Source organism: Pelecanus crispus, unplaced genomic scaffold (genome assembly GCF_030463565.1).
Source record: "Pelecanus crispus isolate bPelCri1 unplaced genomic scaffold, bPelCri1.pri SCAFFOLD_38, whole genome shotgun sequence".
Classification (NCBI taxonomy): Eukaryota; Metazoa; Chordata; class Aves; order Pelecaniformes; family Pelecanidae; genus Pelecanus; species Pelecanus crispus.
In genome coordinates this window covers 972,688-990,503 of record NW_027461445.1, presented here as the reverse complement: position 1 = coordinate 990,503, position 17,816 = coordinate 972,688, and the positions used below count along the sequence as shown (strand labels likewise).

Sequence of the window (17,816 nt, the reverse complement as noted above, 5' to 3'; positions counted from 1 at the left end):
CATGATGCAGGCCTTTTGCCATAACACGCTGGGTGACATGAGGCACTGGAGGCAGCCTGTGCACTTGTCATCCAGGAAACCCCTGGGTGGAATGCTGAGGCCGGGCGCCCGAGTGGCCGTAGCGAGCGGTCGGGCCTGGGAGCGCTGCGTGCGAGAGAGGGAGCGGAGGAGGAGCCGGGGCTGCGGGGGCCTCTCCCCATCGTGTGGCCGCCCGCTGGGCTGTGAGGAGGAGCATGTCATGCGTCCACTACAAGTTCTCCTCCCAGCTGAGCTATGATACGGTCACCTTCAGCGGCCTCCACATCCCCCTGTGCGACCTCAAGCGCCAGATCATGGGCCGCGAGAAGCTGAAGGCGACCAACTGCGACCTGCAGATCAGCAACGCCCAGACCAACAAAGGTGCATGGGGGCGGCGGGCGCGGGGCCTTGGGCACCTAAAGCTGCCTGTTTATCTGCAGGTGTGTCCTGGTTTTGTCTGGGACAGAGTTGGTTTTCTCCCTAGTAGCTGGTGTGGTGCTGTGGTTTGGATTTAGCATGAGAATAATGTTGATAGCACGCTGATGTTCTAGTTGTTGCTCAGGAGTGTTTGTGGTAGTCAAGGACTTTTCCGCTTCCCATGCTCTGCCGGGTGCAGAAGAAGCTGTGAGGGGGCAGAGCCAGGAGAGCTGACCCAAACTGGCCGGAGGGCTGTTCCATACCATAGGGCATCATGCTCAGTATAGAAACGGGGGAGTTGGCTGGGGCTCAGCGATTGCTGCTCGGGGACGGGCTGGGCATTGGTCAGCGGGTGGTGAGCAACAGCATTGGGCATCACTTTGTGCTTAGTGTGTTCTTTTCTCATTAGTAGTAGTAGTATTACTATTTTTCTTCCTCTGCTGCCCTGTTAAACTACCTTTATCTCAACCCAGGGGTTTTACTTTTTTTTCCCCTGCAATTCTCTCCCCCATCCCTGTGGGGTGTGAGGGGAGGGTGAGCGAGCGGCTCTGTGGTGCTTAGTTGCCGACTGGGGTTAAACCATGACAAGATGTTTAACCTATGTTCAGGAGAATGTCTGTGAAGAGACTTAAGAGCACAATGTTAGGGGTCCTAGGGGTGCCATTGGATTGCATGACGCGTAGGTAGAGATACATTTCAGGAGTCTTGAATTTTTCTATTACTATTGAATGAAATTGTCAAGAGCTTTTGAAAAATGGTTAATTTGCCTGAAGGGCTTTTCTGCAGAAGGGTCTCTGAATTTTGTCTTCAGTTGCTAAGGTACTGTCAGCTTCATGAATGCTAGCAGGCTGAATGGCCAACTGGCTGACGTCACTACTGGAATAGTTGGGTCTGTGTCAAACAGAGCCTTAAAACCAGACTGATGGATGGTCATAAACTGTGATGGAGCCCAGTTATTATCCCCAGGAGAAAAAATGTTTTGCAATAGGCCAAACGTGGATTCTGTTACAGAAGGTGAGGAACAGAAAGCAAAGTTTTAGAAGAGAAAATGATGCTCATAAAGATTTTACCCCATAAAGTGTTACTCCAATATACATCATACCAGTTTTACAAAGTGTGTTGCTTTGTTTTCATATGTAATCAGAATCCAGTGAAGAAAAAGTGTCTGCTTCACTAGGTTCTGTTAAGCGTGGTGTTCCCTAAAGGTGAGGTTAAAGAAGGAGTATCTGTCATGCTTTAAAGAGCATACCTCTTGTCTAACAGTGACCAGATCCTCCTCTAGGTAGGTTGTGTTGCCCTTTGACCTTTGTAAAAGGAGTCTAAAATATTAAACTTGGTTTATTAGTGACAGAGGTGCTTCCTGAAGCTTTCTTAAGGGTGTTTTCCATGTGAAAACACAAAAATCTCCCTGTGGTTTTCAGAGCAAAGCTGGAGAATACATCTCAGTGTAATATATACGTATACTAAAGCTTTGCTTTAAATCCATAACTGTGAATTTCAGTTTTTATTCATCAGACATACATGCTTAAACTCACTAAAAGGTAACAGGATTTTAAATGTCAGTGGTAAAAAATGATATGATGGACTCTTTTGAAGATGCTGGGAAGCTATACTGGATGGTTGGGTCCTATTTTAAATAGCAGGGGGGGCAGGGGTGTCCTCTTCCATGCTTACTCTAGAGGCATGTTCTATAAAAGCAGAGTTCTCTTCAAAAAGCCTGTACTCAGGAATGATGCATTTCAACTTGCCTCCTTTTAATTTGATCTGAATTTCTTGACCTGTCTTTTGGAATAGATGTTCTCACAGGATTGTGGAAGAACTGTAAACTCGAGGGCTCAGGATTCTGGAATGCTCTTTCCTGCCCTGTAACATTCTGACTCATGGTTACACAGGCCATGGAAAAAGTGGAGGTACTGAATGCAGCCTTTGCCTCAGCCTTTACTAGCAAGAGCAGCCTTCAGGAATCCCAGGTCCCAGAGAGCGGGTGGAAAGGCTGGAGCAAGGAAGAGGTGCCCTTGGTGGAAGAGGATCAGGTCAGGGAATACTTGTGAAACAAGGCATATGCAGTTCTGAATGTCTCTCTCAAGACTATTTGTGTACTCTTCCATATGTTTTTATTACGTTGACTTAATAGAATCATAGAATCGTTTAGGTTGGAAAAGACCTTTAAGATCATCCAGTCCAACCATTAACCTACACTACCAAGTCCACTCTAAACCAATCAAGGGTAGACTAGACTAAACCATGTCCCAAAGTGCCACATCTACCCGTTTTTTCAACACTTCCAGGGATGGTGACTCCACCGCCTCTCCGGGCAGCCTGTTCCAATGCTTGACTACCCTTTCTGTAAAGAAATTTTTCCTAATTTCCAACCTAAACCTCCCCTGGCGCAGCTTAAGCCCATTTCCTCTTGTCCTATCGCTAACTACATGGGAGAAAAGACCAACACCCACCTCACTACAACCTCCTTTCAGGTAGTTGTAGAGAGCGATAAGGTCTCCCCTCAGCCTCCTCTTCTCTAAGCTAAACAATCCCAGTTCCCTCAGCTGCTCCTCATAAGGCCTGTTCTCTAGACCCTTCACCAGCCTTGTTGCCCTTCTCTGAACATGCTCCAGCACCTCAATGTCCTTCTTGTATTGAGGGGCCCAAAACTAGATGCAGTATTCCAGGTGTGGCCTCACCAGCGCTGAGTACAGGGGAACAATCACCTCCCTGCTCCTGCTGGCCACACTATCCCTGACACAAGCCAGGATGCTGTTGGCCTTCTTGGCCACCTGGGCACACTGCTGGCTCATGTTCAGCTGGCTGTCGACCAACACCCCCAGGTCCTTTTCGGCCAGGCAGCTTTCCAGCCACTCCTCCCCAAGCCTGTAGCGTTGCATGGGGTTGTTGTGACCGAAGTGCAGGACCCGGCACTTGGCCTTGTTAAACCTCATACAGTTGGCCTCGGCCCATCGATCAAGTCTGTCCAGGTCCCTCTGCAGGGCCATCCTACCCTCCAGCAGATCGACACTCCCACCCAACTTGGTGTCATCTGCAAACTTACTGAGGGTGCACTCAATCCCCTCATCCAGATCATTGATAAAGATATTAAACAAGGCTGGCCCCAAAACAGAGCCCTGGGGAACACCGCTCGTGACCGGCTGCCAACTGCACTTAACTCCATTCACCACTACTCTCTGGGCTCGGCCACCCAACCAGTTTTTTACCCAGCGAAGACTACGCCCATCCAAGCCATGAGCTGCCAGCTTCCCAAGGAGAATATTGTGGGAGACTGTGTCAAAGGCTTTGCTAAAGTCCAGGTATATACCATCATTTGTCTTAAGTCTGGGTTGTCTGTTTTGTCTCTCTAAAGTGTCTAGTTAGACAAGTTAATCCTGTGATTTCTGTTTTTATTGTTAAATGCAGTGAAACACTGATGGACTTCTTCACTGGTCCTGCATCAGGAGGTGAGTGGGGAAGCTGTATTAAATACAGTTCATCTAAATAATCTGCCTGGTTGATACAAGCTGTGTTGTTCAGAGATGTCTAAAGTTTTGGTTTTTTTTTTTTTTAAGGATAAAAAGCACTTGCCCCACTGTAAATATATAGCATGTAAAATTTATATAGTATAGAGTGGGTTTGATACTCCTGAAATCAGCTCTTCCGTTCAGTGGTAGGTGAGAAGATGCTGTCGGTGTGACCCAGAGAAGATAAGTAACTGGGGACTTCAGCTGCCTAGGCAAGAACGCAGACAGCTTTCTCCTTTGAAGTTAAAAGCTTCCAAAACCAGCAGCAGGTTGGAAGCTCAGCAGTAGCTTTTTACTGTGTGTGACACCATGGAAAAAAGGAGCAAGGTTAATGTTTTACTAAACAGTGCAAGGAATATTTTGGTACCTGGAGAACACCCTAAAGCCAAAGGGTAAGTGTCCCCTGCCTAATGTTCCTATGGCAACAGTTATGTGAGGTGACATAAAGTAACATGACCAAGAAACCACATAGTTTTCCTGTATCTGGCTTTTTTCCCTCTTTTGTCCTTTGGCTCCAAGATTTGGTGTCTTGTCTTTTGTCTGATGAATAACCCTGGCCTAAAAGTATCAAAGGAGTTTAAATGTTGGCTGCTGTACCTCGATTAAGAGCTGCAGAAGCAACAACTGCCCCAAGTAGCTACTAAGCAGTAAATGGAGGGAGGGCAGTTCGTGACAGCTTCACATTAGAGCTGTGGAGAAGCAGACTGGGCAGCTGCAGCAGCGTCAGCTGTGTCTAACTGGGGGAGGTCTAATTAATCTACCTGAGGAGCAGAGATCCGATTTCACCCGCACCCCCCCCTTTACATTTCACTGAAACTCATGGAAGGGGACTTCCATGGAACAGGAACAAAATACCTCCTTAATTTAGGGTGACTGACTCTCGAGGGAAACCAGCTCTTAATGGAATAAAACTCACAGTTGTAGCATACTTGACTGAAACAATCTATTTTGCAGTTGAAGGGTTTTCTGTCTGAAAATTTAACCCTGATAATTTAAGTTAGTGTGCGTAAAGGTAGGGAACCGGGGCCTTTTACTTACAAGAGCAGTTATAACACATGTTGTAAAATTTAATCTTAATCACTAAAAAAAAAAAAAAAAAAAGCAGTTGCCTCCCATGTGTTCTTGGTAAATGAGGAACTATACAATAGTATAGTTTCACACTTTATTTTTGAGAAAATCACCAGAATTAAGCCACGGGTCTTCATGACAAATGAAAACATGAATACTGCAGTGGATTTACATAGAACATCCCATTTTTAACAATGATTGATACAGAGTATTTGTCATGCAAATCACTTGTGTGCACCGAGTAATACTTCTATCAGTCCATATCTGTACAGTATTTACATTTTATCTTTAAAATCTTGCTAGAACCATTTTCCAAGAAAATGTGGAAATGAAACGGGTAATCCACAAGTCTTAATTTGTAGCATTTGGTCTACAACAGACCCAGCTTTTCCAGCAAGCCTATCTACATAGATATGTAATGAATCTTAAAAATAGGCATTTTGTATATATGAAGCACTACAAATGCTGCTCCGTTTACAAAGGTTCAGTTTTGTACCAGTTTAAAATGGTTCCAAATGTGAAGTGACGTAGAGCTTATTTTGGTTTATTTTGTATTTTCTTTTGGTTTTTTTTCAGAGTTAGCCTTCAACAATTCCAGTGGGGGTAGGTGATAGATCTTTGCTAAGAGGAGCAGCGTTGCTAGGGTTTGGAATAGGAACATGAACGCAGCATTTCTGTTCGCCATCCTGGGGGGTGCTGCAAAAGAGAGAGAAGAGAAAAAACCCCTGTTTCAGCGGGGAGAGTTGTCGTGGTTTAGCCCTAGCCAGCAACTAAGCACCACGCAGCCACTCGCTCACTCCCCCTACCCCGATGGGATGGGGGAGAGAATCGGAGGAGTAAGAGTGAAAAAAAACACTCCTGGGTTGAGATAAGAACAGTTTAATAATTGAAATAAGGTAAAATGATAATAATAATAATATAAGAGTGATAATAATAATAATAATAATACACAAAGCAAGTGATGCCCAATGCAATTGCTCACCACCCGCCGACCGATACCCAGACAGTTCCCGAGCAGCAATCGCTGCTCCCCGGCCAACCCCCCCACAGTTTATATACTGAGCATGACGTCACATGGTATGGAATAGCCCTTTGGTCAGTTTGGATCAACTATTCTGGCTGTGCCCCCTCCCAGTTTCTTGTGCCCCTGGCAGAGCATGGGAAGCTGAAAAGTCCTTGACTGGCATGAGCAGCACGTAGCAACAACTAAAAACATCAGTGTGTTATCAACATTCTTCTCATCCTAAATCCAAAACACAGCACTATGCCTGCTACTAGGAAGAAAATTAACTCTATCCCAGCCGAAACCAGGACAAGAGTCCAGGCGAGTTACCTCTTTAGTGATACAGGATAAATCCACCTAGTAGTGATTCTGTGTTTTATACCACTGTTATCAATAGCTTCAGCAGAAATTGGATATTGTGGTACGTTAGTAACTACTGAATTAGGGAGTGCAGGGGCTACACAGAGTAAACGCACTGTAGCCTCCTGATCTTTATGAGGTTAGGATTAATATTTGAACCAAAGCACCACATCCCACCGTCTGGGAGGCGCCAGGTTCGGCCATTCAAATCATCAAAGCCCAAAATTTTTTCATTAAGATTTTTCACTGCAAATGGGTAGACAGCATGCGTTTGTCGTGCGGGAGCCATAAATTAACCTTTGCAGTTTGACAAAAAGCACTTGCTCCATTCTCTCCAGTAACTTTAACCCTTTGCCATCTGGGTCATATACTCAGCTTCTCAGCATCTTGTTGTGTCAATATTGAATTTTGTGTACCGGTGTCTATTAGGAATTTGATTAATTGTTTTTGAGGACCAACTGGGATTAAAAATATATAGGCCATTATTATCTATCCATTGATAGGAGTCCACTTGCCAGACAGCCCAACCCAATTGTCATCCAGGCACTACTTGTTTTTTGATCTTGGATTTTGGGGAAGGACAGGGTCATCACCCCCTCTCGGAGCTGGTGATGGTATCTGGGTGTTGGAAATGTTTTCTCTCTGATGGTGTCTTTGAACTGCATGAATTAGATCTTGGGTAATGCTGGCAGGTTGTTTCTGAATTACAGCTCTCAGAATGCCTAATGTCAGTGCTTGATTCTATAGTTCTCTCCACCTCTGACCCCTAGGTTGACGATGAATGGGTTTTGGTTCCTGGGAACTGTTTTGGGGTGTTTGTTTAATTTGTCTGATGTTACCACAAGGATTTTCGGTTTCAAAAGATGGATCAGATTTCTCGTCCATGATTGATGATGTTGTGCATCAGTGTTGCCCATGTGGGGAGATGTCTGCGCACTAGGGCCCCTTCCTTTTTGTTGGCAACCTCCCTTATGTCTAACAGGACATTGAAGTCTGTGTTCCTTCTAATTTCATCTCATTTTGCAACGAGGTAGGGTTTGAGCATAGCAGGGGCTCCCTTAATTAAGGGCTTTAGCCTCTCATGATCCACGATTGCTGATATGGGAACATTAAGAGGGCTGCGATCATGCATGGCCTGGATACCGGCAGCTTTTGTAACAGCTGTGGAAACTTCATTTAGGGATTTAATAGGCATTACTAGAGGTTCTCCTCTCTCCCCGTATATCAATTCCATCGGCCCAGTATGCCACTCTGCTGGTTATGGAGTGGGGATCATCTGGAGGCCTGGAGGCAGCATTTGAAAAGACACCAGGGCCCCAGAATCCATTGGTTTCCTCGCCGTTTAGTAGAATTCTATCTCCGCCAGTTAAACATTCTCTCCAGAAATACTCAGTTTCAGTTTCGCCTGGCTTAGGGCCGTAGTGTTCTTGTAGGTCAGCCATTTGGATTGGATCACATGGGGTTATTTCCTACTCCACCCCTAGGCCCAGTAGTTTCTTCTGTTTTTATAATGGGCCTCGCTACATATGTAGGGGCATTTGGAGGAGATAAAGAATCATCTTACACCGTTTCGTTATCATCGGGGTCAGCCCAGATGTTTCCATCCCATTCTTCAGGGGATACAATTAATTTCCTAATTTGTACAATGTCAAGGGGATTGGGAGCTTGCACAAGCATCATCTCAACCTTCTCCGCCAATTTTTGGTTTTCCTCCTTTCCTATCTGTATCTGTTTCTGTAGTTGTTCAATTTGTAGGGACAGTATTAATTCAGCTGCCTTCCTGCCTTCTATTTTGTCCTTTAGATCCTGCTTCCTTTTATGAAACCTTTCTCAGTCTTTGCAGGCAGCTTCTAAGCAGGTGCCTAGCATCTTGCAAATGACTCCCTTTCCTTTCCCATTTTTAATATTTCCCCTGGTAACTTCTAGCTGTTCTTCCACAGCTTCCCTATCATGCCAGTTATCACAAGCCCATTCTTCCGAGAATTTGGGGCTCAGACTTATTCCATTTGGTTTTAAGTAATCAGAGATACTGCTTCCCATCCTGCTGACTATGCCAAATTGTCGCAAACACAGGTTTGTGAATCCTGCTGATTATGTTAATTTGTCATGAATGAGTGACTTTACAGTTTGATTTAGTAGCAGTTCAGAATTTACTTGTGGCAAATGGCAGGATTTGACTGTGATATTTTAATAACACTCAGTCCTCAGTGATTAACAAAGTGATCAGACAAAACTGATCAAAAGAGTGACTTCAGTTACAGATTCGAAGACGGCAAGGTTCACTCTATTACTAGATGGAAGAAGTGCATAAAGGGAAATTGAGTTACACTGAGCTGGAATGATTCACAGAGAGATTGTGTGTGCAGGGGATAAGGGGGACCCTCCCGTTGAGTCCTGAGGTTCAGAACAGACCCCCTTGCTTTCTAAACTCCTTTTCAGAGAGGAGTCGAGGTGCGGCTGGGTCCAATCTTAGTCTCAGGCTTGGTCAGTGGTTTATGTGAATAAGGATAATATGTATGCATATATCTAGTGGCAGGGTAAGGCTCACTTTGTAATTAAACCATAAAACTTCTGCTTTATAGCAAGGTGAGATGATTGCCCAGAAAGCCCATCCAGTGTTCTTGGCAGCCCATAGGTCCAGATCCCAACCCTGGAACACCCCTCTTCCACACATCCAGGGTCCCTGTGCAGGGATGAGGGAGAGCCCGACCGTACAGGCTCCTGACCCCTTCCTAGAAAAGCTTCTGTAGGCTCTAGCACCTGAGCAGAGTGCACTCAAGGCTGCTTTGGTTTTTGAAAATGGACCCGAAGGTGATGCCCCATATGTGCTTAGAGCAGACAGAAGTTGACCTTAGAGAAGACAACTTGTCTGCTGTGGATACTCTGCTATTCCAGCACCAGATTTTGCAGGTGGGTTTGCCCCTGCGCTGCCAGTTGCTCTGCTTCCATTGCTGCAACCACCCCCACAGGGCATTTGCCACCACCCATGGTCAGTACAGAGATAAAGCACTGGCCGCATTTCTCCTTCAGCAATATCTGAAGCCAGCTGGATGGCTTTCACCTCTGCAAACTGACTCGACTCCATGTCTTCAGCAGTTTCTGCGACTTGTCGTATAGGACTCGGTGCAGCAGCTTTCCACCTCTGATGCTTGCCCACAAGACGACAGGACCCATCAGTGAACAGGGCATACTGCTTCTCATTTTCTGGCACTTTATTCTACAGGAACACCTGCTTTTTGTTGTTGGAAGACTAGAAGTTAATTAGTACATTTGAATGCAGATGCTGAATAATCCTAGCGTAATATCCTAGCAAGCAACATGTCATGTATGAAGGATTCTCATAGTTTACAGATTATGGCTGAGGAAGAGTAAGATAACTCTGATAAGCACCTCACATCTGGATTGCACGATCCTTCATTAATGTGAGGTGTGATCAGTTGAGTCACACATAAACCCAGAAGTTTCAGTCTTTTTGTGAGTTTAAAGAGAAAGGTTTAGCATATGTGCAGTATCTTTTCCATTGCTCGTATAGAAGCTGGTATTACTTTTAAAAATTTCCTAATTGACGTTTTCCTTTTCCACCGTGAATATTTCTAATAAACATTAATGCCTTAAAACTTTGTACCTAATTACAAGTTTCATAGAATTTTATAAAGCACTTCTTTTTTTTTTTTTTTTTTTTCTTATTCTGGGTAGGTCTCATTTTTTGTTCATAGGCATTCCCTATCAGTTTTGAATTATCTGCCTTGCATTTTGACATCAGAATATGAAAAGAGACTATTTAATTCTTTATATTTGTTAACTCTCAACAGTGTTTTTCTTGATGATGTGAACTGACGTGTTCCAGTCTTTCTCTGTGCTAGCGGTTGAATTTCACAACTTACTCCGCAGGCCCTCCCTTGGAGTGCACAGTGCAATAATTTTGTTTCAAAGGGGTGCAGATGGTCTTGGTGTCTTTCCAGGCAACTCAGTACATGAAGACTTATTACTGTCCAATGTCTCCCTCCTGCAGAATGCCTGTTTCCTTCCATTGTATTTTTTACATTGATCTATGATCCATTTTGGAAATTATTTGCAGTTTCTAGTCCTGAGAACCTAGACTCTCTTGTTCCACTTTTAAGATTTGCATTCTAGCAGAAAGCTGAAGGAGTATATCCAGGCCATGCGTTCAAAATAGCCGCTGCTTTGGTATAACAAGAAATGGTGCCCTTGCCTGACGTTCTGGTGATGTGCTCTAGTGAGAGATTCCTGGTCCTGCTTCGTGCCGAGTTGTTGGGAAGCCTGACCTTTTTGGCATAACAAAGATGCATGTCCAGACATTTGTTTGGCTATCAAAAGACAATGTTCTAAATCCTTTCTTCTTTGTTCTGTAGAGCTGTCCTCTTATATCCTGCTACCTTCTCTGGATTCACAAACCTGAAATGCAGTGTATGGATTTCTGAAAAGAAAAAACCTATTATGCAAGTAAATATCATTCAAATAGCATAAACATGTGTGAAGAGATGAAACCTTGTTTGACTTTGGGGTGGTGGTGGGGAAATACGCTTTTAAACATTTGTCTGTGCTTGTTTTTAAGGTGTAAAAAGATGGTTGCTGTATCACTGAGAAGATTTGTAAATTTTACAGGTGGAAAGATCAACAAGGTATGATAAAGTCCCTGTGTGGCCATAAGAACATACCTTACTCTTAAAGAGTTAATTCTGTAGAAACCAATTCTCTGCAGCTTAAGTCATTAAATGTTGTTTATGAGAACAGGTATTTTTAAATTAATCAAAAAATATATTCATATAATCCTAGTCTGTGTTTTTAGAAGTGTTTTTCTCAGGCCATTCCATGGAGTATTTCAGGATAATTTTTGAATCTTCTTGGTCTCTCTTTAGAATGTAAAATGTCCTGGATCTTCAAGCATGTATGTATGTCCCAATCAGCTGGAGAACCACTCATCTATGCTTGATACGCAGTTCTCGTACAGAGGGGTTTCAGCTGTACTGCAGGACATGCTCTCTGCTTCATAAAGGCAGCTATCAGCTTGATTTCTAACAGGGTAAAATCTGTGCTGACAAAGAAATTCAAACCTTACTGGTAACCACTGTTTTTAGGGGAAAAAGTTGCATTCTATGTTTTGTCTGATTTGTTTTGCTATGTTTTGTTCTGTAGTGTTCTAACTGTGATGCCATTTGGAAGCCATGCAGTTCATCTAAAGGAATCATTGTCTTTATTTGCAGGCCAGTAATGGACTTTGGTATGGAATGAATGATGCCTCGATAGACCTTTCTGATATCAAAGCAGTTCTCAATCAGCAGGCTTATGTACTTTTTTATATCAGGTAATAACAAATACTAAATGTGTTGAGAATATATTTACTTTCCTGTTACTGATCTTTTTCTTCTTTTCAAGTGTTTTTCTTTCTGTCCTAGGAGAAGATTACTACTTGTATAATTCAGTTCTGTCAAACCTGAAATTGCCCATGCCTTTATTATCTTTCATTGCTTGGCCTTCAACTGCTGCGCTTGTGTACATTGCTATAGATCTGCTCTCTGTAGGTGGCTAATTTAGAAAAGAGGAGAAATTAAGGCCATAGATGGTGTAAGGGTGAGTTATGGCTCTGAAAAGGATAGTCATTGTAGGAAGACCATTATCTAATTTTCAGTTTTGGCTAAGTCTTCCGTATATGTCTTCTGTGTAATATGAACTGTTCCTATAAAATTACAGGATGGGGTTTAATCCAAGAATAGGCTGAAAGAAAAATTCTAAACTAAGATGCCTGCTCTTTTCACCGGGCACTGTGATTTGACACTCGGAGAATGTGCTTTTTACTTACCAGCACCATCTTATCCGCATTCATTCCTTGGTCAGCGGTGGGCTAATAGTGAGCAGGCTGGATTTATGGGACCACAACTTCCTCCTCATACGATTAAGGTAATTTGAGGGGGGCAGATAATGGCACCAAATTGATAGTGGGTTTTGGGTTTGGGGTGGGGTTTTTTGTTGTTCTTTTTTAGCATCTGAGGGTTATTTTCCCTCCCACACTGCAGCTTTCTTCACAGCCCTCATGCTACAGCCAGAGTTATTCAAAGAGTGGCTAATCCTAAATTGTGCAGCCATGCTACTTCATTACTTTATACTTCCAACTCAGCTTTCTAAAGCACTGAGGACTATGCTCTCGAGACAATTTAAGTAGAAATTTAGATCATGAATCTAAAGAAAATGGATTGAGACGTGAAGATTCCACTTGCCAAGGCCAACCTGTTAAAACTTCTGAGATTTTCTTTTCTAAAACAAACGGATTGCTTGAAACAGTGAGTTATGTTTGTTGCATCTGGAATTTCTCCCCTGGGATGTATTTGGTGTTCAGGAGCATTATAATGTTCCTAATTGATGTGAAATACCGAGAAAACACGCAGCAATGTCATCACAACACCTTGTGCTATTTTCCCATTAGAATTTGCAGAGCTGAGCTGACATATGAGAACACGTCACCTTAAGAGAAGTTCTGCTGAGATAATACTTGCTAAGTTTCATAAAGTATATTTGGGGAGGTGGGTGGGGTGATGTGTAAAATGGGGATAGCGCATATAACTCAAAGTGACCTTGTTTAACTTCTAATGTTGAAACATTGCAAACAGTAGTTTTCTACTAAGGAGAGTATTTTTTCTGTCTGTTAACTTCTGCATTTATTAAAATGTAGATGCCTATAGCTTTGTCGCTGGTTCCTCAAGTAATAATCTTAGAATCTCTCACATACAGCCAGTTGAACAACTTGTCAGTGGAAATAAGGTAAAATGAGAATGCTCTGACTAAAACAAGGTTTCACACAAGATTATCACTGTTTTACCTGTCTCCTAATACTATTGAATAGAAAGATTTAAATCAGCACAGAGAATTCCACACTGTACATCTAGTGTTGCAAACATCAGCACTGAGCATTTATCATGCTGATCTTAAATACAGGCAGATGCCTCCTGGAAAACTTTTGTTTCTTCATAGAATGTTTTTCCATTTTTTTCCATTGTCTGGAATACTCTTTCTATTCCTTTCTCACTTTCTTCCATCCTAGGCTGTGTGAATGTAAATTCCCACCACCTGCTCTGCCATTTGGGAGAGAGAGGGAAAGCCATGTGTTTACTTTTTTCTAGTTGTGGGGAGAGCAAATCCAGTGGCTTTGGCTGTTGATGTGATTCAGAGCAGCAAGCGAAGGGATACAGATATGTTGGGTGTGGGGTTTTTAATGCAGTACTTGCAGAATCAAGAGGGAAAAATCCCACCTTCTCCTGGAGCTGAGGAAGGTGTCATCATTAGGTTTCTAAAGGGAATGTCTTTCAGAGTTTTCCAGTAGCCACCAATTTTTTTTACTTAGGGGGATTTTACTCCTAACATTCATCTTTTAGATGGACTTTTTCAAGTGAAAAACATGTTTTTATTTTGTGTAGTGCCCCTGGACCTCAGAAATCTTCTGAGAATGATGCGATTCTAGCAACCGTAGTGATGGAAGCACTGTTTGCCTCTGAAGAATCCAGGAAGATTCCTTCCAACTTTAGCTGTGAGGTTGAGAATCTTTTTACTGAATCAGATTCTAAACCTTTTCTACCAAAGAAGTTGCTGAAAGGATTGCCACAAAAGCTGATAATGTGCATCCCAGTATCAATGGTCAGCACAAAGTCAGGAAAAAAATCCTTGGACACTGAAGGGGAATTCCTTGGGCGGTGTGAGTCTGAAGACAGTAGAGACAAAGACAAAGAAAGAAGATCAAAAGAACCTGAACGAATTCCAAAAGAAAGTCCTTTGTACATGAAAGGGTCTCCTGAGAGCGAAGAGAAATTAGGGCAAACTTCCTCTATAAAGTCTGACAGTGAATGTATTTCTAACAAACTTGCATCTCTAGATATTATAGGTAAATGCCAAGATGCAAAGGACATTTCTAAAAACTATGTAGAGGTACCACCTGTTAATGACTCTTCTATTACAAAGCTGGGTAACGTTTTGGTGAGTCCATTTTCTAGAGAAAATGAGGGACCGAGTAATAAAAAATGTGAAGACAAACATAGGAAAAAAGATAAGAAAAAAATATACAACTCTCAAAAACCGGATGAGGTCCACTAGCGAAACAAAAGAGAAACTCAGACACTGAAGAGAGGGAGAAGGAGAAGCAAAGCAGAAGCAGACCAGATGATCATTCCCGCAAGAGGAGGTACTCTCGCAGTGTGGAAACAAATAAGCAGAATAGTCATAAGCAGGACTGTAGCAAGGAATGCAAGTACAGCTCTTCCCATAATGAAAGAAATAAATAATGTCAGAAGCTCAGGAAAATATTCTCGTTCTAGATCCCGAAGCAGAGAAAGAACAGAACAAGACAGGAATAGGTATTACCATTGCAAAGGGGAGAGGACTTGGAGCAGAGAAAGATACTATCAAGATGAACCACAGAGATGGGGAAAAATGCAGATACTACAATGATTATTATTCCTCTCATGGAATAGAGATGGTAGAGAGAGAAAGTCCTCTCAGTGTGATAACGACTTTGACAAATGGAGTCAAGCTTACAACAACAGGTCGCATAAGGATTAGCATTGCAAAAGCAGGTGGCCTCACAATGCCCTCTCTAGAGAGGAAGATGTGCATCACTTTAGCAGCCACAGAGCAAACTTACATCATTGTTCAGTACCTCAGCAGCAATCTGAAAAATATTCTCGTGAAAGGCATGCACTTCCTCCTGTGTCAGCTTATTCACATTTTGAGGACCTTTCCTGGGAAAATGAAAAAGAAAAATTAAGACATGGCAAAAGAAAAGACACCCACACAGAAGGAAGCAGAAATGAAATAGAAAAGAAATGCCGAAAGATAGGTGTCCAAAGAAAGAAAAAAATATAAGTAGGTCAAGAGGAAAAAGAAGTTGAAAGGTAAACATTGAGAGAAGGAGTGCAAGTAGGCAAGCATTCCAGCATGATCAGCAATTTTTTGCTTAGTCTTTTCTGAGTGTTTCTCATGTCTGCCTGTTTTTCATTGTTCCTAAGTTATTTCTATAGCATAATCTGTCTGGGGATCATATCATTAGGTTGGTCAAGTGAAGACAAGAAAGATATTGCTGAATTGTATTAGAGCACTAGATCTGGACCCTGTAGTGATAATCACATCTGCACACTGTTCTTGATTAGGTTACAACAATTATTTCTTTTTAATTCCAGCTGTTCCACAACTAGCCACTGTTCATGATTTGTGTACAAACCAGGACCCGTTGTCCATCAATCTGCGGGCTTAAGTTTCCTGCATCTGAAGTAAGTTAGATGCACAGAAATTACCACAAGATAGCTGACATGCTGCAAGTCATTACCTGTGGTAAAATAAATAACATTTCATATATGCATCAAGTGCCACATCTGTTTTTCGATTTTTAACTTGCATGTATCCTTCATACTTTAGGATTTGGAGTTTTCTGTGCTCTGTGCTCTGCTTTGACAATGACAACCACAAATGGAAGAAAAAGAAGAAAAAGAAGAAACACGTCAGGAAAGTGAAAGGCTTCTTGGAATATTTAGATCCTCGTTTCCAGAAGAAAACGTGGGAGAAGAAGGAAGAATCCTGTACTCCAGGCACCTATTTATGTGAGTAATACACATAAACCCCTCTCAAAACCTCCCCCAGAACCAGGGGAGCCAATGTGTTCCCCCCCCAATAAACATTGTCAAATGATGGCGGCTCTGCTCCGGTCACGCCGTCCCCACGGCCGCTTGAAAGCCCTCTGCCAGAGGCCATGCCCCTTTTCACCCCCCATCACTCACACCCCCCTGTCCGCACCCTTTGTTTGCATGTGGGGGGGAACAATTTGAGGGGAAGGATGGGGGGGATCTCAGGGACAGACCGTGTGCCAGCCCCAGGCACCCCGAATGTGCCTTTATACAGGGTTCTTATAACCTTCAGTCGTTCAGGTACAAGACAATTTGACCGATCGCTAGCACCCACGCTACTGATTACTAATCATCGTCAAACTTTGCGAAGCAACTCTGGTTTTCAGCGTTCTTGCTGCTTGTCTGTTGATCCAGATGTCCAGGAGCTCCTCCCCAAGCTCCCCCCAAAGCGTTGCAGGGCTCTGGGTGCCTCGGACGTCTCTTCCTCGGCCTCCTCCTGGGTCTGAGCATTTATCAGGGATGCTCCCAGAGCCTGGCCCAGCCGGGGTGCAGGGGAAGACTCCCCACAGCTCTTGCTAACCACCAGTGTACGCCTTGCACTGGCAGAGCCCTCAGAGAAGGACGTCCGCCCAGTGCCCCACAACTTTTCCCCATGCCCAGGACAGACCCCCGTCACAGAGCTTTGCTTCCCCAACAGCAAAACCAAGACTTTAAAAGGCTTTAAAATGCTGATGACTCTTCAGGTATGCTTCATGGTACCTAGTCTACAAGGTACTTAATGAATTGGGACCTGCCTGTCTCAGGCTAACTTACTTACCCTTCATAATTTTAGAACGAGTTGTGCCCCTGGAAAGAGCAGAGTTAGACTGTCTGTGAAAGGAGATGGAGCATTTCCTACGGCGGCACCTGGCTATTTATCCCTGTGTCAGAAATCAAGCTGTTTCAAGACGTCAAGATGTTGTCTCCCCTTGTCGTCTCTAGTGACAGAGTACCATGCACTGTGACCACTCTTTGCACTGTTGACTGGCTTTGCCTTACTGTCCTTTGTCAGTCACGTCTGCTGATGACTTCTCTTTTGCTACTGCATTTATAGCAAAGTTCCATGTCAGCACAACTCCTAGCTAAGCTCGGCTAAGAAAAGGTTTTCCCTGGTTTTGCATAATCTCTTAGCCCTGGAATGTTTCGGATTAGAGAGGTGACACCTAATTTGTGCCCCTGAGTAGATGGACTGGGCTTTGTGTCCCAGGTTTAAGTTGTGAGGAAAAGAGAACTTGGAAGGTTGTGTCATTCTAAGCTTGGTTTTTGTTCCTTACAGACTTGTGGGACACAAGGAGAGGTTCCCAAGCACACCCGCATCCTATTATCATCAGGCTCCTGCTTGTCTAATGGTAAGGGTAACATCTGAGCTGTGATCTGGTGGAACTCTGACTGATGACAGTCCCAGCTGACACTTGGCCCATATGTTACTTTTTATGGTTACGCTGCCTTCTATTTCTTGTCTCTTCCCGTGGTTTAAAAAACTTTCCTACACTGTTCTTTCTTCCCTCGCCAGATAAAACCAGTGTAGTTGGGTATGTTTAGCTCTCTCCTGTCTTTCCTGACAGCACTCTTACTATATTCCGCGGCTTTGCTGTCTTCTAAATTGCCTTCCTTTTGTCACTGTGTTTCCAGTAAGGTGGTACGTACAGCGGAATTGTACGTGGTTATTTGGAAGCAGTCCTGTCAGAGGTGATGTGAGGGAAGAGGGCATTCCTTTCTTGTTCTGTGATGTGACTGTTGCATGATGTAGTACAACCCTGTTCTGACACGTTCTGCAGG

At 43.4% G+C, this 17,816-nt stretch overlaps 1 pseudogene; it reads left to right on the top strand.

Moving 5' to 3' along the window:
- Nucleotides 1-233: 233 nt before the first annotated feature.
- LOC104032799 (uncharacterized) lies at nucleotides 234-17,123 on the top strand (annotated as a pseudogene).
- The last annotated feature ends 693 nt before the right edge of the window (nucleotides 17,124-17,816 follow it).